General features: G+C 35.2%; 1 long non-coding RNA gene across 1 annotated transcript in view; it reads left to right on the top strand.

The window, feature by feature from the left end:
- LOC140626118 (uncharacterized) overlaps window positions 1-24742 on the top strand; it is a 98915-nt gene extending 74173 nt beyond the window's left edge. The window contains exon 3 of the long non-coding RNA XR_012025333.1: window positions 23112-24742. This is a non-coding gene — a long non-coding RNA (uncharacterized lncRNA). The remainder of the gene's footprint in view (window positions 1-23111) is intronic.
- Window positions 24743-25044: the final 302 nt, after the last annotated feature.

Below are 25044 nucleotides of genomic sequence, written 5' to 3'. Positions count from 1 at the left end.
TTTGATATACTGCTGAGCACCTCGTCAACTACCCTATCATTAAGATTACAGACATTATTGTAGGAAATCACAGCAAAATCTGTGTACTTTGGGCAGCAGTGTTATGACACTGAATTACCTAGGATCAGCAATTTCCCAGGGGTTTGATTCTTATGTGCATTGCTTTTATTTCCCACAGAAGCAGGAGTTAAATAAAATTTATGACCATTAGTTTCCTCTAACACAAAGCAGACGTTGGTTGGTCATTTTGTGTGAAAGGACCCGATATGTTTAATGGCTGTTTTTGTTTACTAAGAATCACTTTGGTTGTGCAAAGTCATTACCGTCTGAATGCTTTTTATTGGCACAGATATATCTTTTGAAGTCCCAGATCTGCGTATCCGAAATTAATTTCTGAGTCAAAATTGCTGAGTGCCAACTTCAACAGACTGGGTGAAGAGTGCATGCCATGCAACTGAAGGGTATTTTCTTCCTAAGGAAGCACCTCTTTTTAAGACTGAAAGTAGGCCATGTGTCCCTTGTCTCTATCACAATCCCATTCATGCACGGAGCTTAATTTTTTTGTCAGTGGCAATACCAACTCCATGTGTAAAAACCTATATAACTTTGTTCTTCCATAAATCCCTGTGAAGTGGTTAAGAAAGAGTTCCTATCTTATTGAGAGACCTTTAACTTCCTGAGCATTTCATGTCAAGACACCCAGGGGAAACTGGGGCACCATTGGATCTAGGTATTTTCTAGGATTTATTTTTGGGGGTGAGTGTGGAATTAAGGGAATCATTGGGCTCTGCAGGTCCAAAATGCCTTCTCAGTGCTCTTCTGCTTGGGATAGCTCTGGTTAGAAGTCTGCTGCAAGGGAACTTCTTGACCTGGGCCCTTGACCAGCCACTTATTTGGTACTTTTCTTGCATTCCAATCATGGGCATTATGATTCATTCTCCCTACCTCCTTCTTCCAGTTAACACCTCATGAAATGAATGGGGTGGCACTAACTTTCTTCCTGTTTGCTTACGACTGCACTCTGTTATTGTATATGTTTGTCAGTTTGAAGAACTTTTTCATGCCTTTTAAATAATTCCCTTTAAGGATTGACCCTAATGACAATAATAACCTCTTTTACCCTTGGAACTGTATGCAAATAATCTTTTGTAACATGTAGGTACAGATGCCAGATGATTTCTCCCCCAGTTTCTTGAGCTAAAATTGATATATTACATATGAGACCAATGTATACAACATAATGATTTGATATATGTATATATTGCAAATTTCATTTTGTTGAACTTGGCAGTTTGTCATCAGATCTGGTTTGCGGAGAGCTGAGGCTTAGTAAGAAACAGTTTGGGGCATCCAGGCTGTGCCCCCTCGTGTGAAAGCCCCCTGGTCATAGAACTCTTGCACCTTGAGAAGGTACCTACAGATTTAACAAAAGATTTGATGAGGAACTTCAGACTTAAAAGAATGGCTTGTTTTCACTCAGTCTGGGAGGAGGAGGGGACTTGGAGTATAGGGCATTGAGGAGAGTTAGAAGATATTCATTAATGAGGACTGCCAGATTTTTCCTTTCTTAAACTACTGCTCCATGTTCAATGATGAGACTCAACTTTGCACAATAGCACAAAAGTGGTAGGTCAACAGTCACCTCCATTCACACTTTTCTGAGGATGCATAGGCAAACCAAAAGTCCTTCTGATGGCCACTTTCCACTCTTTTTAATAACAAGAAAGTGAGTCTTGCTGGGAATTCTGGAACTAGACCACCACGTGGGTTCTTTCTTGCATTTATAACCAAAGTTCTCAGGTGAATGAGTCAGCAAAAGACTAAGAAATGTTGGAAAGACCAAGGAGTGCTATATTCTCAAATTGTGGCTTCTTTCACTTACATTTTCTTGTTGGGCACTAGTGCAGTGATTAAAATTAAATTTGCTCAGAGTTATTTTGTGATGGTGAGAGAATACTAGTGGAAGCCTATTGCTTGCCTTAGAGTTGGTCCCACATTCCAAGATATTAGAATCCTTGGAGGAATAAGAGTCTAAAGGCAAATAAAAGAGATTTATGTTTCCTTTTGGTAGTATCAGTATAACATTGCTATTTTTCTTTTACTTCAAAACTGTTAATTTTTAAATAAGTGGTAACATGATTGCTAGTTAATGCATTTTTATTGCTGAGATAAATATTCCTCATAATGTGATGGGAGGACTGTTATGTTACTCCAAATATGATTTTACAACACTGAAACAATGAGCTAAAATCCATACGAAGGAAGCTGGGATGTACAATTCTAGAAAAAAGGACACAGATAATAGGCCTCTGAATTCTGTTCAAACCTACATTCTGAGATTTTTAGGCCAGAACCATCTTTAGTAGATATGAGGTGGATTCAATAGAAGGATTCAAACTGTTTTATTGAAGTCACCTATTTTGACATTATATGCAATGTCCTGTTGGTAGTTGAAAATGCTGCTTACCAGCTAATTTTACTCCATGCATTGGCTCAAACACAATGAAAAAGAACATCTCACTTGTTTAAAAACTACAATGCTTTTCAAGGAGTTGGGGTCGAGTTTATTAGGATTCTCTGTATGAATATTATGACAATAATTTTTTCCTTACACTGCTTCTGACTTTTAAACTTTTGAAGTAATTATAACATTAAGTATTATCATAGTCATTTTTGTGGGTAACCTGGCTGGACCAGAGTGTACAAATTTTTGGCAAAAGTTCTGGATGTTTCTGTGAAGATGTTTTTGAATGGGATCAACATTTATATTCGTGGGCTTTGAGTGAGGCAGATTACCCTGAGTAATGTAGGTGGGCCTCATGCAATCAATTGAAGATGTTAATAGAAGTAAGGTTGAGGGGTGTCTGGCTGGCTCAGTTGGTAGAGGATGTTATTCTTGATCTCAGGGTCTTTATTTTAAACCCCATGCTGGGCAGGGAGTCTATCAAAGAAAAAAATACAACAAATAAGATTGGACTCCTCCAACCAACTTGAGATTCTGCTAGCAGAAAGCCTTTGGATTCAAACTGCAACTCTTCCTTGGATCTCCAGCCTACCAACTGACTCCATAGATTTTAGACTTGCACTTATATGATCATGTGAGCCAATCGCTTAAAATCAGTCAGAATTTCACTCCTTCTCTCTCATTCTCTCCCCCTCCCATCCTGTTAGTTCTGTTTCTGTGGAGAACCCTAATACAAGTATTCTTAGAGCTGAAGAGGAACTTGAAGTCATGTAGTTCAATGTGCTTCTTTTTAATGATAAGGAAAAGTGACACCCACAGAAACAAATTGACTTACCTAAATAAGTAATTGCTTACCCAGCTAAGTAGTTGCACTTCCCACACATCATATTTATTATGTAAATAAGGCAGAGGCAGGTTGTAACAGAATATGTGCTTATAGGTGACCAAACGTCTCAGTATAAAGACTTTAGTCTTTATTATTATATTATTATATGTTATATTATTATATATTGTTAAATTTTAGTGGGTAGACTTGAGGGGCAATTAAACAGAGCTAACCATCCAATACTATTTGCTTGTCCCTTATTAAATTTAGTCCTAGTATACAGTGGCTAACCTTGAAAGGAGAGTGAAATAATAGGAAATGTTAACCCACACAAAACTCTGACCTGGTTCCGAAATGCCTTCAATAAAGTTTGAAAAACAATTACTTCAAGTATGTATCTGGGGGAACTGGCTCCATTTCAATTTATTCAGGGTTTTGAAGCACCTAAAAAAATACGCTTTAAAATTCCATTTCAATTATCTTTAATAAGATCAACCTGTCTGATATAGATGCAATATGAGAAGCAGAGCAAAAAATATTTTCCTTTCCAAATAATTCTTTCTGAAACAATTATAGTGCATTTTCTTGAAACCACTTCAGGGTGGTGAGTCTTATTTGTCATTTTAACTTCCTTCTGTCTTGGGAAGAACACAGACATAACATCTCTTGGTTCCTAAATGATTTCTGTAATGAGTATCTGATGGTGGGATCTTCCTAATAACACTATGACAAAAAGACAGTATTTTTGTGTCACTCTCAGGGATGTATTACTGGGAATAACAGAAGAGTCTGTTTGCACCTGGTTAAATTTTTTATTTGTATAAAAACATTGCAAAAATAATACAAAGAATTCCTAAACTCTTCATCCAGATCATCTCAAATGTTACGTTTGCTTTATTTTTTCTCTCTGTATTGATTTGTGTGTGTGCATACACACACATATATTTATCTGAATTGATTGAAAGCTACAGACATAAAGCTCTTTTTACTCCAAAATATTTCTTAAAGCAAGAACATTCTCTTTGAGAACAATGGTATAATTATCAAAAGCAGGAAATTAACCTTGATATAACACTTGAATCTACTCAATTTATTCATATTTCATCAATTGTCCCATTAATGTCCTTTGCAGTAAAAGAAAAAACTTATCTGGCTTAGGATACAAATGACTGAATTTTTAATTTTAAGATTTGTAGCAGGTCAAAGGTGAAAGTTTTGCATGGAAATTAATGATCTGTCTCCTCCCCACTCCAACTCTACTGCCCCCTAATAAATCAGAATCAATGTATATTTTTCAGTATTGTCTATACTTTTTTGTTTACACACATATAAAGTGTATTTCTCTCTGATTCAGTGAAAATTAGGGAGTTTACCACATTCAGAGGCATCTTGGGTTTTTGTTTAATTGTAGATTAAGAACATCCTTTGAGAGCAACAGATTTGTGTAATTCTTTTGTTTTTAAAGCTCTTTTTAATTAAGGTGATATATAAAGACAAATGGAAAGGCTTAACATAAAGAGCACTAGTACTTTCCTCCACCTTTCACGTCTCCTAGAAAGCCACTTCCAGTTCCTTTGTGTATATCATGGACTATTCCATTCTATACTGTAAATAACATTCCCCTCTTATCATTTCTTGGTTCATCTTTTTAGTGATATAATATCCAGTTCCTTTTATGTGAGGATTTATCTCTCCTGCACCCCTGTTCCCTGCTGTATTTCCTATCCTTTCTAATATAATTACATTTCAAATTTTTGATTAAAAGTATTTTCAGAGTGTACATCTTGTGATTACGAAATAGCCTATTTCATGAAATATTCACTTGCTTAGTCGCATAGTATTCTATGGTGAAGGTTTTTTCTCTTCTAAAACTTTTTTTCTGCCATTAAAAATTGTCTCAAATTTTCAATTTGTTTCACTTACATGAAACTAATTCTAATTCTCCTCATACATCCAACAGACTTTTCTTTTATTTCCACCAGCTGTTCAATGCCCTCATCAGGTGAACTGTTAGATCATGGTTTTCCTCTTTTGGAGCTCCAAATCCGCTTGTTCTAGCTTCAGCAGTGTCTCTTCCAGATTTGCTATACAAGTCTTGTCTTGACACTTCTTTTTGCCTTCCTTCTAGAGCTTGTCATATCCTTTTATCCATATTGAGTTTCTTCGTACCTAGACCGTTTTCTATCAATTTATTCCCTCACGTGCACCACTTAAAAAAAGTTTTCCTCATGAAGTATAATTGACACACAATGTTACATTCATTGCAGGTGTATGACATAGTGATCCAACAGCTCTGTGTAATGTTGTGCTCACCACAGGTGTAGCTCCTATCTGTCCCCATGCAACGCTATTACAGTATCGTTGACTGTATTCCTTATGCTCTGCCTTTTATTCCCATGACTTCTTTATTCCATAACTGGAAGCCTCCATCTCCCACTCCCCTGCACCCATTTTGCCCAACCTGTACCCTGCATCCCTCTGGTAACCACTAGTTCTTTGTATTTATGGGTCTGTTTCTGCTGTTTGTTTTGTTCACCACATTCAATAACTTCCTGTATAAAGGTACTTTGTGTACAACTTTTTAGATCTTGTACTTCACTTTTTTTTTTCTGCTTTCATAGTCAATTGGCTAGGTATTGATTTTTGGTTAAAAATTAGTTTCCCCCAGGGCTGCCTAGGTGGCTCAGTTGGTTAAACATCTGACTCCTGATTTTGGTTCAGGTCATGATCTCAGGGTTGTGAGATTGAATCCCACATGGGGCTCCATACTCAGTGGGGAATCTTCTTGAGATTCTCTCTTCCTCTCCCCTCCCCTCTCCTCTCTGCTTGTTCTCTCTCATATAAATACACCTTTAAAAAAATTAGCTTGCCCAAACTTTGGAAGTCATTGTCTTGTCTTTGGCTTCTAATGTATGTTTTTGAAAATTCCACTGCTGTTCATATTCCAGGTTATCTGCAAATGATCTACATCTACTCTCCCAGGAAACTGTTAGGCTCTTCTTTTTTTCCTCTGATGTTTTGAAATGTCATGATTATATATCTTACTGTGATTTATTATCTCTTTTCTGAGCTCTCTGTGGGCTCTTTGCTATCTGGAGAAGCGTGTTTTCTAGTCTGGGAATATTTAGTTTATTATTTTTTTAATTAATCCTCTTTTGGTATCTCTTTTTGGTACTCCTATTAGATACTAAACTTCCTGAATTGATTGTGTGTATGTGTGTGTTTTACCTTCTATATCATATCAGCCTTTTCTCTGCCTTTTATTTTAGAGTTTGTGATGTTCCTCAATTATATTTTCAACCTATTGAATTTTCCATTTTAGCAATTATTTTTATCTTCCTAGAATAATTTTTATTTATTTTCTTCCATTCCCACCACACTTTCTCCTCCTCCTGTTCTTCCCCTTCCTCCCTTCTTCCTTTTACTGTGTTTGTCTTCTACAATTCTCACTGTTTGATAGATGTAGTATCTGTCTTTATCTTTCTGAAAATAGTAATTTTAATTTGTAGCTTAACTTGTTGCCATGGGTGTGTGTGAATTGCTTCTATTTTCTTAAAGTTTCTTTTGTAAGTTTGTTTTAGCCTTCCTTCCACATTGGAGCTTTCAATCAACTTCCTGTGACCCTTGGCTGCCTGTTCATATCAAGAGAGAGCTATTTGGTAGATCTAGATTCTTGTGCAGAGTTTATTGGATTGTGGACTTTATTGTAGGGTGGTCAGACTTTTGTTGTTGTTGTTGAGAGTATACCAGATGTCCATTTCTGTAGGTCTTTTATTTTGAGCATTCAGGTTTTTGATAGAGGGATGTTCCAAAATGCCTTTAGTAATGATCTATTCCTGCATAAAAAGTATCCCAAAATGTAGCAGCTTGAAACAGCATTTATATCTTACAGTTTCTTCACATCAGGATCTGGACATGGCTTTTTGTCTCCTCTGCCTCAGATTGTCTCAAAGGCTACAATCAAAGGGGGCAGCTAGCACTCTAGTCATCTCAAGACTCGACTGGGGAAGGATCTGCTACTAAGCTCAGTTAGGAGATCATTGGCAAGATTCAGTCTCTTGTGAACTGTTGCACTGAGCTTCAATTCCTATCCGTATGTTGTTAGATGCCTTGTTTTTTGCCTCTTGAGTCTCTCCAACATGATGAGAAGCCAAGAGGGTGTCAGCGAGATGAGACAGTCTTCAGTTACCTAATCTTTCCATCACTTTTTCCATATTTTATTTGTTAGAAGTGAGTCACTGGGTCCAGCCCACATACAAGGGAAGAGTATTACCTAAGGATGTAAATTCCAGCAGACAGGGATTATGTGGAAGCACTTTGGAAGGCTGTCAACCACAATGCCTAAGAGGTTAGGATCTAGTCTGTAGGCATTCTGGCAACTGGATGAGGAAGAGATGGTAAGGCTTGTGTCACCTCTTAGTAAACAGATTTAATCTCTCTCTCTCTCTCTTTTTTCCATTTAGCACTTTATCCCTGCTTTCAGCTATGCCTGAGGTCTTCAAGATGGAGTATTTCTGTTTCAATTTCTTTAAGAAAGAGACCCTTATTCTTTTATGAGAACAAGAAGTGGGTAGTTACCTTGCAGTGGAAGGCTGAAGACAGAAACCCAGAATTTAACTGCTGCTTGTGCATATTTTAAGTCGGTTTCCCTTTCTCACCTCCAAACTTGACCTTCAGGTTGTGTAATATCTTATTTCCCAATTCCTGAATCTTTTAAAGGTTCTTCATGGATGACCCAGTTTGCTTCTCATTGATATTACCTTCTGGGGGCTTATAGATTTGTGCTTCCTTTGCTCTGATTTAAGTCAACATCAATCCTGTATTCTCTTTTTCCATCTTCACAAAATTTGTTGATATTTCTTATTTGCTGTTGTCTCTTTACCATTCTCTTTGTCCATGAGGGCTTTAAACATTAAAAAAAAAAATCTTACTTTGTCATTTTAGTGAGGTTTGGGAGAAGGTGATATCTTACGCCTTATGCTCAAAAAAATGCCCTAACCACCCTCATCTCCACTCTCATTGGCACCCCTTGTTTTATTTTTAAAATATTTATATGTTTTATATATAATATATTTTAAAATATTTATATATTTATATTTATTTATTTAAGGGAGAGAAGAACACTGGTGGGGAGAAGAGAGTGAGGGAGAGCTAGCATAAGTGGGGGCTAGTCAGGCAGAGGGAGAAGCAGACTCCCACTGAGTGAGGAGCCAGATGTGGGGTTTCAATCCCAGGGCCCTGGGATCATGATCTAAGCAAAGGCAGATGCTTAGCCAGCTGAGCTACCCAGGTACCCCTTAAGCCCCTGGTGTTTAGAGTCAAGATTCAAAATTATCTCAATAGTTAGACAAAGGAATTAAAATTGACAAAGTAAGTGCAAATATGAAATTCAATATTATAATTAATTAGAAATTAGCTGTGTATTTTTTAGGTATGTAATATCTATGTAAAATATGTAGATACACTGATTTTACACATATTTACACACAGAGCAATGCATATCAGAACTACCTAGGATTTCCAAGTGCCATAAGAACCAAACATAGGATTCAAGAGTTAAAAAACAATTCTAATGAAATCTTGGACTGAACGTAAGAATATATAAAGTTCAGGTCCTATAAGAATATCTGATGATATCTGGAGTGTTGTAATTGCTCTAGGAATTTTATTGTATTGCAAATAGGAAGTAAATAGAAAAATAAGATTGGTGTAGTTGAGCTTATGAAAACGGTTTCATTTAGAGAATAATATGAGAAAATAAGAATGCTGATTATGAACAGAAAATTAACAGGGACATGAAAGCACTGAAGGCCATATGTATAATCTCTCTATACAAGACAAATGATTTTTTTCTGTTACTCTAGATGGGAAGTGCTTTTTAGATTTCCCAAGTATCCTTAATGATACTTGTCAAATTTCTTTGAGAACTCACATTTCATTTAAAAAGATTATCCAAATATTACATTCTACTTTATAAGTTTGTGTTGGTATATATAATGTTTTCTTCTTTCTTTCTTTCTTCTTTCTTTCTTTCTTTCTTTTCTTTCTTTCTTTCTTTCTTCTTTCTTTCTTTCTTTCTTTCTTTCTTTCTTTCTTTCTTTCTTTCTTTCTTTCTTTCTTTCTTTCTTTCTTTCTTTCTTTCTTCTTCTTTCTTCTCTTCAGAGAAGAGCATTTATTCTGCATCATCTCATGTTATCTGGAGTACACATGTATCCTTGGGTATTCACACTGTGGATTGAGGTGAGACCAGTGGGCAAAAATTCTCAGGACTGTGTTTTTTACTCAAAAAAACTCTCTGAAACAAAAATAAAAAAATATAATAACTTCATAAATATTGCATACATTGTCTTGAAAATTTGAAAATAAGAAATCAGAGCCTGAATAGCCATCCCCCCTATTTTTGGATCAATTGTAGAAATATCTGTGCTAGTTTTAGGCTGGACTAGATGATTCATGAGTTGCTTTGATCTATGATAGCTTTAAGGCTGGACATTAGATTTTATATCCAGAGGAAGGAAAAAGATAGGAGAAACAAGAAACCTAACAGATATTCTGATAAATTAAATGGTAAATATTAAAAATTTGGATCAAAGGAATGCAATGCTTAGGTTTAAAGCAATGGTGGAGACTTCCAGGTAGCCTAGAAAAATGGCTGTAGCTAAATTAGAATCACTCCAAAAAAATATACAGATCAAAAAGAGAAACAAATACAGCCCATGTAACCCATAATGTCAGCCTAACCAGAAGAAAAGTAACACTGCCAACTTTAAATTACTTTTAAGTAGAAAAATATACAGTAGTCACCCTTGTCTGTGATTTGCTTTCTCTGGTTTCAGTTGTCTGTGGTCAAAGGCAGTTGGGATGCAGACGATCTTCCCTCTGACATGCAGTCAAATGATCAGTACTGATGGTCAGCTATGTCAGGGCACCTATGTCATTCCCCATGCTCCATCTCATCGTGTAGGCATTTTATCCTCTTGCTTCATCACAAGAAGGGGCACTACAGTATAAGATATTTTGAGAGACAGAGACCACATTCACATAACTTTGGTTACAGTATACGGTCACAGTTGTTCTATTTTACCATTATTGTTAATTTCTTGCTATGTCTAATTTATAAATTAAACTTTATCATAGGTATGTATATGTAGGAAAAAAACAGTATGTATAGAATTTGGTACTATTATAGTTTCAGGCACCTGCTGGGGTCTTGGATCACATTGCCCACAGAAAAGGGGGACCACTATAACCCAATTCTCAGCAAAACGGTCAACTTAAACCCCTGCCACAAGTCTTTTGGGGAGTGAGCAGTATCCCAATCCCCCCTCCAAGTCAAGTACATAAAAGAGGAGAGGAGACAGAAGGACCAAGGTTAAACCTGAAAAATTTTAATTCTTCTATTAAACTCTTGGGTGAAATGAAAAATACAAACAGAAATTATGGAATCTTAAGAAGTAATGATCATTAGGATATTACATATTAAAATTTATGGAGGGGCTCCTGGGTGGTTCAGTTGGTTAAGTGACTGACTCTTAATTTCAGCTCAGGTCATGATCTCACAGGTCGTGGGATCAAGCTCTGTGTCCAGCTCTGTGCTGAGTGTAGGGTCTGCTTGAGATTCTCTCTTGCCTTCCCCCTCTCCCCTCACTCATGCTTTTTTTTAAAAAATAAAATGAAATAAAATTTATGGAATACATTTAAAGCAAGTAGGGGAAACTTCATAGAGCTAAACACTTTTATCAGTAAAAGTGAAATAGTGAAAATAAATGAAATTTTCAGCTGAAAAAGGAAAAAGGTAACAAAGTAAATTTAAAAAGTCAAAAAAAGAGCAAAGATGAAAGCAAAATTAGTGAGGTATAGAAAAACAGTATATCTAAGTTCTAATTAATTTACCAAAATTTTCTTCTTGAAAACACTTAATAAAAAATCAACTAAGGGAAAATATTAGATGAAATAAAAAAATTAAGACTATTTTTCATCCTTTTTTGTTTTTATTTTTCATGCTTTTATGATAACCTAATAAGTTTCAAGGATAACACAGTTTGTCAAACTTGGACTCGGAAGACAGTTTAGAAAGACAAGTTCTTATAAGAAATAAAGTTATCAAGAGACTACCTCACATAAAATCATGATAGTAAGATTGTTTCACAGTAGGATTTTACCAAACTCAGTCTCAGTGCTATACTTGTTCAAACTCATAGATATTAGTGGGAAACTTCCAAATTCTTCTTATAAAGCATTGGCATCTAAATCTAATATAGTACATACACACATATAAAGAAATTTAAAAGTCAAGATCACTAATGAATAATGCAAAAGATTAAATATTTAGCAAGCTTAATCTAATACATTAAGATAATAATACTTAAGAAAATAATGGCATGTTTATATCATTCAGTATTAGGAAATCCATTAACATCATATAGCATATTAATAGATCATTAATAGAAAAAAAATTCCCATATCCTGTTCCATTATGTGATAACTTTGAAATTTGTTGTTTCCCTTGCTCTAAAACAGATTTATTGTATTTGTATGTATATATTGTTCAGTTTTGCTTTTTTAAAAAAGTTTTTGTTATACTGTACACGTTTTTCTACAACTTGCTATTTATTTATTTATTTATTTATTTATTTATTTATTTATTTATTTAAGCTTTATTTATTTTAAATATAGAGAGTGCAGGTGGAAAGGGCAGGAGGGAAGGAGAGGGAGAAAGAACTTCAAGCAGACTCCTAGTAGAGTATAGAGGCCAGTGCTCAATCTTATGACCCTGAGATCATGACCTAAGCTGAAACCAAGAGTTTGACACTTACCTGACTCTGCCACTCAGGTGCCCCTGCAACTTGCATTTTAATTCAATGTTATATTTATGATAATCATCTGTGTTCCTTTTTATAGGTCTTATTCATTCATTTTCACTGTTGAACAATGTTATATTAACATCCTACAATTTATGCATTCTCTCTTGATTTGTATTTAAATGATTTCTATTTTCTTGCTATTAATATATTTCCACTTATTTTTAATGTACATATAAAGAATTTTTAAACAGTATATACAAGAAGTGAACTGTTGGGGCTTCAGGGTAAATGCATCTTAATTTTTATTAGATATTGTCCAAATCCTCTCTAAAGTGAGAATAACAATTTTCTCTTCCACTACAAGTGTTTCAGGGAGCAAGTGGCTAATATCTTTTCCAGCAATTGATTTTTGTCAGACTTTTAGTATTTCCAATGTAATCTGTAAAATAGCATCCCAATGTGGTTTAAGTTTGCATTCCTTATTTGCTCTTGAAGTTAGCACAGTTTCATAGTTCATTCCTGTTTGTTGTTCATTACTTTTTCCTTTATTTTGGCAGTATTTTTCTTTTGAGTTGTCTTTTCTTTTTAATTTGAAAAATTCTTTATATATTTTAGATACTAATCCTTTGACAATTATATACAGATATCTAAGTTGATAGCATGTCCTTTTTATGGTACTTTGATGAGAATAAATCGCTAATTTTGTTATAGCATGTCCTTTTTATGGTACTTTGATGAGAATAAATCGCTAATTTTGTTATAGCTTAATTTTCAATATTTTCCTTTGTGTTTATTATTTTGAATTATATTTAGTAAATTATTCCTTACCCCAAGGTAAAAAAGAATTCAATATTCTCTTATATTTCCTTTTAAATGTTTTCAAATTTGACTATTATTTGAGCCTTTAAATAAAATTGATTGCAGCATATTTCTGAGGTAGATTCAATGTTTTTTAATTTTTGGCATAATCGGTTTTCTCAGCACTATTTATTCCTCATTAATGTAAAATTCCTCTTATGTCATATATAAAGTTTCTATACATGCATGTTCTTCTCCATTGGTCTCAGTGTCTATTTCTGAGCGAAAACCACGCTATCTTAATTACTATGCCTTAGTAAAAAATCTTGTTATTGAAAAGGCAAGGATTTCCTCTTTGTTTTTGTTCCTCAAAATTTTCTTAACTATTCTTGGTCTTTTGCATGACAAGAATTGGTTCGTTGCAATTATTCTGAATTTCCTTGAATTTTTACCTCTATTTTGTTTCACTCCTTTTTATGGTTCAAAGTCTTAAACTTAGACTCTATTTGACTAATCTCAGGTTACACACTTGCATTTCAGTCACCAAGGATGTGAAAAAGTATTTTCTGCTTTGTCTTTTCTTTGTTGGAAAGTGGACCCCTGGGATGCCCGGGTGGCTCAGCAGTTAAGCATCTGCCTTTGGCTCAGGGTGTGATCCTGGAGTCCCTGGATTGGGTCCCAAGTCGGGCACCCTGAATGGAGCCTGCTTCTCCAGCTGCCTGTGTCTCTGCCTCTCTCTCTCTCTGTCTCTCTCATGAATAAATAAATAAAATCTTAAAAAAAAAAAGAAAAGAAAGAAAGTGGACCCCTGCCTTTCATCTATAAGTCAGACTTTCTTCAAATAGGATGATGAATATCTCAGGTATTTTCTGCTAAATGACAATTTATTTCAGAAATTAGTGATTTAAAATAACAACTGTTTAGGATGGGTGGCTCAGTTGGTTAAGCATCTGCCTTTAGCTCAGGTCACGATCTCAGGGTCCTAGGATTGAGTCCCATGTCAGACTCCCTGTTCACTGGGGAATCTGCTTCTCCCTCTCCCTCTGCTCCTCCCTTCTGCTCACGCTCTCTCTCAAATAAATAAAATCTTTTAAAAATAACATTTTTTTTTTATTGCAAGATGATGATTTTGGGGGCAGAGCTTAGCTAGGAGATATTTATGTTCCACGTGGTGTCCTCTGAAGTCAGTTGGTGGTAGTGTGCTGGTCGCTGGTCCCTGGTCTGGTCTGAAGAATCACATATCTGGTGTCCTGGTGGAAATGGCTGGAAAACTAGGTTCAACTGGGATTGTTGAGTAGCGTGTCTACACATGGCCTCTCTAGCTTGGTGGTTTCAGGGTATTCATACTTACATGGGTGCCTAGAAAGAGTGATCCAAAAGACAGGAAGTGGAAGCTACCAGTTTCTTATGGTTTTGGAAGTGTCATTTCTGCTGTTTCTGTTAGTCAAAGCACAGAGACTACCCAAATTCAAAGAGAAGGAGCATGGGCCCCACTTTTTGATTGGAAGATAATTAGAGAATTTGCTGCAGGGGATCCCTGGGTGGCTCAGTGGCTCAGCACCTGCCTTGGGCCCAGAGTGTGATGCTGAAGTCCCCGGATCGAGTCCCGCATTGGGCTCTGGTCGTGGAGCCTGCTTCTCCCTCTGCCTGTGTCTCTGCCTCTCTCTCTCTCTCTCTCTCTATCATGAATGAATAAATAAAACCTTAAAAAAAAAACATTTAAAGAATTCGCCGCAAACTTTAACCTGCCACAATGAGTTTGGTTATGGGGTAGCCAATATTCAAATATTCCCTAAAATAAGGTCAATTTTCTCTTTCAAAAATAAAAAGACTATGTTGTATTTTCTTTTAGTGGTCTATCTTAGGTATCTTGTAAACTTTATCTTGTAAGGCCAACATAACAAGAATCAAATCTGTCTATAAGAAATCTTATACAAGGATGAGTTGATTGAATGACTGCAACTAAGTTTGAAGTGAGAGGAGTTTATTTATGTTATTTGAAATCATTAGAAAATAAGTAAATATTCTGAGTTTTATCATACTTAATTAAATGACTCATTTCTGTCCTGGCTTTGCCACTGCTTGTCAGTAGAATTCTTATGTAAGTTATCTCTGGATCATAGGCTTCTCATCTGAAAATGTGCTTTTCATTATGTATCTTATCTACCAGATGACGTTGTAATGCTGTTGTGAAAATAAATGTGATAAAAGATGTAAAAGCTCTTTGAAAATTAAGAGAATACGAATTCAATTCATTATATGCTATCAGTAATTTTTCCATTATGTAGAACTAGAAGTTTAACTTTGTAAAAGTGAACTATAGTTGACCCTTGAAGTCTACTTATCTGTGGATTTTTATAGTACGACACTGTAAATGTATTTTTTCTTCTTTATGATTTTCTTAATATTTTTCTTCAATTTTAATGTAAGAATAAAGTGCATAATACATACATACAAAATATGTGTTAATTGACTATTTATTGTGAAGTTTGCTGGTCACCAGTAAGCAAGCTATTGGCAGTTAAATTTGAGGGGAGCCAAAAGTCATATGCAGATTTTTGTCTATGCAGGGGTGTGGGGAATTGGTGCACCTAAACCCCCATTGTTCAAGGGTCAGTTGTACAGTTTCTTAAACCTTTTGGCAAATCATACTGAAAGTTTTGCTATGAGATTGTTATCTCCTCAAGGGACACCGTTTGGAGATTGAATGAAGTGAATTCTTTTCATTATAGTCGCACATATTTCTTATAAAATTTCCCATACACAAAAAATAAAATGATCCAAGGTCTCAAAAAATATTTTGGTGAGATTATATACTAGAGATCAAATTCTGGCCTTCAATTTTCAATGGAATTGACCAAAAAAGTATAAAAGCAGGTACAAATTCCTACCCTATCATGAACATTAGAAAGAGTTTAATGCATGTTCCAGTAGTTTGGAGAACTCTCACTCTTCCTGTGAGAGCACTGTGCTTCTGCAAGCATATTGGATAAGACGACTGTTTAATCAAAGTCCGCCACTGGTCTGCAATGTGAAGGTGTGAGGACAGACTACAGATCACAAGCATATAGGAGGCCAATTTGCTACCACTTGCTCAAACACAGGTGCACATGTAAACACAGTTACCAGAAAACTTCTGCAACGGGCATCATAGTGGGTCATGAGCTGGCTTTTTCTCTTATGAACAAAGGCAGAAGGCCACAAAAGAGAAACTGCAGTTAAAAAAAAAAAAAATGGCAAGGGTGGGGCTGCCCTAAAAACATCGCAGGAGTGCCTCTTGCTGAAATAGATTTACCACGAGAAACCGGAGACTGTAGAACATTTTATATTTTCAAATGGGAGTGCTATCCACTTAAATTTAGAAGACAGACATAAAGGAGGGAAAATGTGAGATTAGGATATCATACTTAAAACCGTAAAGTGTGATTGATATTTCAAAAACAGAAGTGCAAGTGGCAAATAGATTATACACTGCATAAAATTGAATTAAGGAAGTAAGATGAAAAGTCTGAGATATTCAACTGATATTCAAAGGAAAAGGATAAATATATGAAAATGAGTTGGGCCAACATGATATCAAGATGTTCCAGTTTGCATATAACAGCAATCCCCAAGAACTGCTGAATAGGAAGATAATAGAAGATAACTTTTTTGAACCGAAGAAAGCTTTGTATTTGCCAATTCAAGGGCCCATTGGTGAATAAGATTTATAAAAAAAAAGAGGCTAAGACCCCATACTTCTAATATTTTTTAAACCTAAAGGAAAAACATTCTTACAAGTTTTCAGATGATTGCAGTGAACCTACATCTCTTTAGGGCTGGGAACAAGAGTATAAATGGAGGCTCTCACACCCCATATCCAAATATTAGTAAAATAATTAGAATTAGGTTATTAGTAAAAATATTATAATCAAATGTCAGAAATAATTCTTGAAAGAGAAGATAATATAAATAAGTAATACATCGTAAGCAAAAATCAACCATCTGTGCTTATGGAAATCATTGTTGGCTGGGTAGTAAATGTATGCTGAACTTCTTACCATGTCTAGTATGATGGCAATATACAGTTTCCTTCTTGATCACTCAAGAGCAGAATTTTAGATATGATTTTAATACCCTAAATTAATCGTAGGAAAATTAAGATAGAGTGGATGGTCAGGGCAAGAAAAGAACAAAAATAATTTAAGAAATAATATAACAAGACAGCTGACATCAAAAGAAAACAATCTTTAAAAATTAAAAAGGAAGTATAAGCCCAAATGTCTACCAATAATACAAAATGCCCCAGGAATGGCAATGTGCATTTGTTATACGAAGATGTTTAGATTTCAAACTGAGCCCATTTAAGAAGTCCCTAAAAATCAAATAATTGTGTTTTAAGTAGAAAAGATGAGAAAAGATCTATCAGGCAAACACAAACAAAAATAGGCATAACTCTACTTCTACGCACTAAAATTGGTATTAGATGTGTTTAAAGGATGCAAGAATGACTTTGTATCTTTAAACTATTAACGTATTAAGTTAGTTGATCAAAAAGGGGAAACATTTTGCTTAACGAGCATCGCAATAGGCTCTAAAAAGTTTAATGCCAAGATCCATTCCTTACTTTTAAAAAAATCTTTGCAAACTAGGTAAAAGGATATCCATTTTAAACTAGAAGTCAGGGCGCCTGAGTGGCTCAGTGGTTGAGCATCTTCCTTTGGCTCAGGTTGTGATCTCAGGGTCCTGGGATCGAGTCCCACATCAGGCTCCCTGCAGGGAGCCTTCTTCTCCCTCTGCCTATGTCTCTGCCTCTGTGTCTCTCATGAATGAATAAATAAAACCTTAAAAAATTATTTAAACTAAAAGTCAGTGTGATACATAATAATGAATCTTCCACAGAATCCAGTAACTGAGGCAAAGATGCCTATTATCGGTATTATTTTAAAGTGTTGTGGAAGTTCTTGTTAAAGCACCAAGGCAGAAAACCATAATGATCAAAATATTCACAGGAAAGGAAAACACAGAATTCTTAACAATTTTAACTGTGGTAGAGGTAGGAACTACAAGAATCAAAACTGCTCAAGTTAAGAGCGCAGAGATGTGGCTGATTAAAAATACACACAAATTAGTAACCTTCCTAGAAACTTGAACTAACCATTTAAAAAATCTAATGAAAAATCATATTCCTAAGAATAACAAATGTTTATATAAGAAGAGCTATAATAGGTAGCTAAAACCAGAGTTCACCGAATGACAGAGTTTTAATAAATTGAGGAAAACATTGCGATGGTTTATAAAGAAGCAGTTCTCCCCAAATTCATTTATCAAGTGAATACTATTCCAGTAAAAATCTAAGCAGGATTTTCCTTAAGGCAAAATGCTTCTACGGTTTGTTTTGAATAATAAATTAATAAGAATATTTTAAACACTTCTAGGCAAAGGGATAATTTTCCCCTTTCAGATATTGATATTTTAATATATATTGAAAACATGTGACACTGTAATGTAATAAGCCTCAAATTTGCTGAAAATCAAAAGAATTTTGGGTTCTTTTCCTAGACTTCAGAAGGAAAAAGATGCTTTTTCAGTAGTTATTGTGCTATAAATATCAAGCATTGAAAGTCACCATTAGGAATGAGTCTGTGTAAAAAAAAAAAAAAAAAGAATGAGTCTGTGTATGTGTAGTAAGCAACAGCAAAAACCAGGGTGCTGACCACCAGGAATGTCTCCTACATTTTGCATATGAAAACATCAAGTGTGAGATGAAAATTCAAGTGAGAAGAAGAGAAATGCATTTGTAACATATGGCAAATGGTTAATATCATTATATATATCACTGTATTATTAATATACAAAGATCATATGCAAATCAATAAAATGACTTCCTTTTAAAAAGAAAATATTCATTTTATCATTTCATCCTTATTAAGGATAACAAATGGTTAAAGAGGTCAGTTTTACAAATAATTAGGTCAAATCAAAACAAATCAAATGTTTACAGTTTCTTTTTAGAATTTGAAAATGTTAATGTCCAGTGCTGGCATTTCTAAAGAAATAGTTTTCTTTGTACATTGTTGGTGGTAGCACATATGACAACATTCTCTCTCTCCATGTATATATAATATGTCTCCCTATGTATTTCCTTAATATATTTATACTTTTTTTAACTTAGCAAATCCTTTCTGGGAATTTATTGAAAGGAAGAATAGGAAATGAACACAAAATAGTTTTCTTTTAAAAATGTCCTTATTGGATATCTTGAAATTATAATAATACATTCTTGTAAAATGTAAAATGATGTAATACAAAAGTATAGAAGCAAAGTTAATTGTCTTCCCCTGCCTGCGTTCAGCTTAAGCCTGTCATTCCTCTTTGGAAACCAGTTTTAATGGTCTCGTGTATATTCCTCTGCACATTTTTTCTTGTTCAAATGAATATATATAGCATATTATGTGTAATATTATATAAAGGATTTGGTTGATCGCGCTAAAATCATATTTTATGGCATGCACTATTGCATACATTGTAAGTGTATTGTAGACATTTCTAGAAGTCAGTAAAAACAGATCTATCTTGCTTTTCCTATTTCCTTATAGAGATTAAAAGCACACAAATATTATAACTTAATATCATATGTATTATGTTATATACATATATATGATATAATGTATAATTATATGTTTATATATAGCATTTTAAATGAACTCATGTCTTGTCTTTTTTTTTTCCTGTCTTTTTCTTCTCTGTTTATTGTGGAATTATTTAAAATACCAAACAAGTATAAAATAGATAAGCATTTAATAAAAGCAGAATTACTATATAAATTGCAGGATATTTCTGTGCTGGATTGTTAGACAGTCATAAAGAAACTATGTCTTTTGTTGTGTGTTTTCTTAAATTCTGTATTCATCTAGTTGTATTTGGCATCCATCCATCACTGGACCAATTATATTAACTATATTTCCTTATGTTCTGTATTCTTTTTTTTTGGTATTTTTTAATTAGAGTTCGATTTGCTAACATATAGCATAACACCCAGTGCTCATCCCATCAAATGCCCCCCTCTGTGCCCATCACCCTATGTTCTGTATTCTTGATGTCCTGGCATTTGTGGCCTTGCTGATCGGAGATAGACTGCCCATCCCACAGCAATCTTAGAGCCAATGCTTATGATAAAATAAAAGGCTAGGCCTGGAGCACATCATGTACAAACCAACCAGCCCCAAGCTCATGTCCTCCAATCACATCCTTAACAAACTCTCACACAACAAGCCAATATTTTCCCCACCCTAAACCGATCTGGAGTCTGGTACCAGGTAACTACAGACAGATTGCTCTTTGTGCCCAAAGCCTACCAGAATTATTCAAATGACTCAATCCTAACCTGTTCACTCTGCCTTGTGTGCTTTTCCTATAGAAACCCCAGTAAAGGTTCTGGTCTATGCTTGCCCTTCACCCCTGTCTTCTGCTACTTGACCACCTTTGTGCTTCCGCTGAGCCGCCTCTGCATGGCACACAGTGACCACCTCTTTGGAAATGATACAAAACTGTATAAAAATGAACATTCCGGTTTCTAATACATATTTATGTATCTGCATACTTAGAAAAAAATTAAAAGGAATTTCACCAAGTTGTTAATAGGGATTATTATGGATGTTATGGTACTGAATAGTATCAGTGATTTTCTTCACATTTTTATATAATTTGTAAAGTTTCAGCAAGTTTTATAATGGATATAAGTATGGCCAAGTATATCTCTATCTAGCTATTATTTTATATTCACAAAACTGAATTAAAACTAGCTTTCTAAATTCCAGAACCTAATTCATAGAATAAATTTTCAAACCTAAGCCTTTGAGAATGGCTTGTTTGCCATGCCATTTGCCATTTTACCCCATTTAAATCTGATTTGATTTTTTTCTTTTATTTAGTATCATGACTCTGATTTCTGAAATAAAAGGGCAAAGAATGACACATATCTGCTGGCCTCCATGATATAGAAAAGATACCATTGTGAATATGATTGGTATCTGACGGAGTCAGTCAGTTTCCAAAAGAAAAACTGAGTAACGAGAAAATGGAAAGCTCTAATCTAAGAGATTATGACTCAATCCTTGCTCTCTCTGCCAAGTGAACTCATGGCAAACTATGACCTTTGAATGTTCATGTATGCAAGAAATATTTTCATCTGATTTCTGACCTGGTTTTCAATCAAGCTTAGTGATTTTCGCTTGTGATGGAGCAGAGTCCAGTGGTGAGGGAATGCCTGCTGTAGAAAGGGATTTATCATTTTAATTTGGACCAACTGAAATAGAAACTAATTGGCTCTCAAACTGGCTGATATCCCATACCCAAACTGAACATAATCAAAGACTTTGTGCTACATCGATAACTGAAATGAAAAGTTTGAAAAATATAACGAGCCAACAAATCGTGCCAGACTAAAGAGTCTGGGGCATGGTGGGTAGATGATATCCTTGTAGTCTCCTGAATTCTAAAAACGGACTCCTTTAAAACCAGAACCTAGGACGTTTCTTGTAGCATTTAAAAATCTTAATATAATGCTAGACAGTGAGAAATAATTATATGCAAGAAATATTAAAGACATGTCAATATCAGTCTAGATGTGATCTTATATTTTAGTGAATTTCCAAAAGACCTCTGTACTTCTTAATAAATTTGCTTTTCTATACAGGAATCTAGGGATATGCGTGCATGTGCACGTGATTATTTCAATTTTCAGAGTAGAACCAATGAATAGAAGTGGGGGGAAAAGTTTGGTGATGAATCAAACTTTTATAAGAATTTCTTTCATTTCATTTGGGAAAAAAGTTTATTCCTATGGAAAAAAATAAAGTCTACCTTAAGTAATCTGTAAATCCTGCTCATAGTGGAAGGGTTTCTTATATGCATAAAATTGCATATTTCCTTAAAAGTATGATCTGTGATAACAAGTGTTCTGCATTTGTGAGTAAAACTGGAAATAATTTGAATTGCGATATTTATAGGATTACAAGCCAATTATACATAGGGATTAAAGAAAATCTGTTTTAAAAGTTTTTTTATATAAATATAGATAATATGATCTGTATCAATAGTACCAAAGAAAAGAAAAATGAATACACAATGAAAATATTCATGTGAGATTCAGAGGCTTTTTCCTCCTTAATGACCAAAATCAGACCATCTAAAGCACTCAAATTTTCTATCAATCTAGATATTTTTAAGTGCATCCTTCCAGATATTTATCCTCTAGAGGGAAATATATGTATGGATAATTCTCTACAAATAAATGCAATCAGCTTTTTTCTTTGAGTACAAATTTTCTCTTCACTGTCCATTCCTTATAGTCTGTCTTTCAAAGCATTGATTACTGTCAAGAACTATGGAAAGTCTAAGATTCTACTCTCCTTCCAAGCTACTATGTTAGCTTGCCATAATTTTATGGCTGCTGGAAGAAGACACAAGGCTTCTGGGTCAGAGACAAATGACTACTTATTACTCATAGCAATCAGTCACCAGACTGTTTGGTCAGTTTCCTTCTGCCTCCATGTTCCAATGGGGATGAAGCAGATGGACCCAGATGGATGTCTCTTACACACTCGAGCTGTGTTCCAGGGGAGGAATCTTGACTTGGGAAATCTGAATCTTTTATAATGGGCAGGAGGCATGTCTGCCCTTTGCTTTGGAAGGAGATTTTATCACACAAGCTAGTAAGCAAACATGCCCTTTGCTCTGGAGGGAGACACAATCTCTAAATTCCAAGGTTGTTTGTACCATAAATATCCTTTAAAAGATAGTCTAGGATAAAGGGTAGTATTTGCCTCTGTTTGCAAGATGGGCAGAAAGCATGACACATGGAAAATTGTCTCAGAACAAATATGTGAAGATTTCCCTTAGGAATGGGTTTCCAAATGAAAGAAACAAATTATTTGTTCTAGGAATCCTACACTAGTTGGCACTAAGGATTGTGTGTTATATACCATGGATGCCTCCCATGCTCTATCTCCATGAATCACTGTATTTAGAGACCTTGCTGTGCTTGACATGTAAGAATTGTGAAAGGATGTGGTAAGCAGAATTCTAAGATGATTGCCAATGACCCTCACCTTTGTATCGTCTTTTCCCATTGAGTATGAGCAGAACCTCTGAGTATGATGTGATGTTTCATTGCAAAGGGGAGCTTATCTGGAGTGGCCATGAGAAAATCAGGCGATTCTTCTCTGATTGATTACAGAGGAAGAAGTCAGAGAGAAGTGCTTTCACTGGCCTGGAAGAAAGCAAACATCCAATGCTGTGAACTGGCTTCAGGGGCGATGTGTCATGGAACAGCGGCCAAGATTGGAGGAAACACCCTGAGCTCCACATGAGAGTGTAACTTGAGTAACACTGTGATTCAGTCTGGAGAGAAACTGATCAGAAGACCTAGTTGAACCCAGCCTGGACCTCTGACCTCCAAAACCATAAGCTAATGCATGAGAACTGTTTGAAGCCACTAAGATCGTGGTAATTTATTTGAAGCAATACGGTAGAGAATAAAAACAAGGTAGAAACAAGTAGAGAATCCCTTGTTTATGGCATGTGAACTCTAGTTTCCTGCTGCCTCATCGAATAGTTTGTTATATAAATTAAGGTAACCACTGTAATCACCTACTATGTTATAATCCTTCTTGTAAATCTGCTCTTCACTTCTCCTAAGTTGCAGATTCTTGGTCAACTTAAAACCAGCATTTATTGTTGGGCTTCTACTACGTCAAAAGTACTCACCTGATGGTTTTGATACATCATCTCATTTAAACACTGCAACAATCTTGAAAGAGTAATGCCTCTATATTTAGGAAGAAGAAAATGTAATTTTGAGGGTTAAGTACCATAATCAGAATGAAACAAATTGATAAATTATGCTGTTGGGATTCCAACCTGGTCATGTCTGACTTCAAGTCCTATTTTTACCTGCTGCATGTTATTATTACCTCTCAATAGTGTGAAAACCAAGAACTCTGGTATGTATTACTTAAAATTACCAAGCCAGTCCTGCTTAACTTCCAAGTACAAGGGGAATCGAATTTGCTGCACTCTTGAAATTAAATGTGATCATGGAACTTGTGTTAGACAATGAAATGTGAAAGTGACAGACATCACTTCTGGGCCAAAGCATTTAATAGCCTGGGCTTGACCCTACAGTCCTCTCTTTCCTTTTAGAGCTATATTGTGCTTCAGACAACTAGTACAACTAATATTTTCTAACTAGTATAATCATCTGAATCAAGGTTATAACCAACAGTGCCTACAATTCTTCTTGATAAATTTAGATTGATTTTAGGCACTGATAGCCATCTTATGCACCATGCTTTCACTATACCAACCTGCTTCCTGGCCTCCCGAAGTTTGGTGCTTTTCCAGACCTCAGGACCTTTGAACCTGTTTTTCCCTCTGCTTAAAACTGGAAAGAATTCATGGTGGATGGTTAAGAATGGACAATAGATTTAGGCCAGTTTAGATTGGTATCTGGAAACTTTTATTTCCTCTCTATACTGATATAGGCAATAAATTAACCTTTTTTTTTTTTTTGCCCATCTCCTTAACTGTAACATGAGATGATGATAATGCATTTATCACAGCCCAGCTGTGAACAGTAAATGAAAAGTAAAGGGAAACATTTAGAATAGTATTATTGTTATTACTATTATTAAAAATTCCATTCATGGGATCCCTGGGTGGCGCAGCGGTTTGGCGCCTGCCTTTGGCCCAGGGTGCGATCCTGGAGACCCGGGATCGAATCCCACGTCGGGCTCCCGGTGCATGGAGCCTGCTTCTCCCTCTGCCTGTGTCTCTGCCTCTCTCTCTCTCTCTCTGTGTGACTATCATAAATAAATAAAAAAAAATTAAAAAAAAAATTCCATTCATGTGTCATCTCTTTCAGGAAGACTTCCTGGTTCTTCCAGGTTCTATTAGGATTTATTGTACTACTGAACAGATTGCCAAGACATTTATGAAACAATATCAGAAATGTGTCTGCGTTCTTTTCTCTAGTGTCAGGGTCTGAAAAATATCAATTAGAAAATAAAACAATGTATTTCTTGCACCTAGTAGTCAATAAATGTTTTCTGAATGACTAAGGAACTTTAGAGTCAATAGCTGTGGACCTAAGTTAGGAATTACTAGGAAAA

The sequence above is a fragment of the Canis lupus genome, chromosome 37 (assembly GCF_048164855.1).
Source record: "Canis lupus baileyi chromosome 37, mCanLup2.hap1, whole genome shotgun sequence".
Taxonomy (NCBI): Eukaryota; Metazoa; Chordata; class Mammalia; order Carnivora; family Canidae; genus Canis; species Canis lupus.
This window is presented reverse-complemented; position numbering and strand designations above follow the sequence as displayed.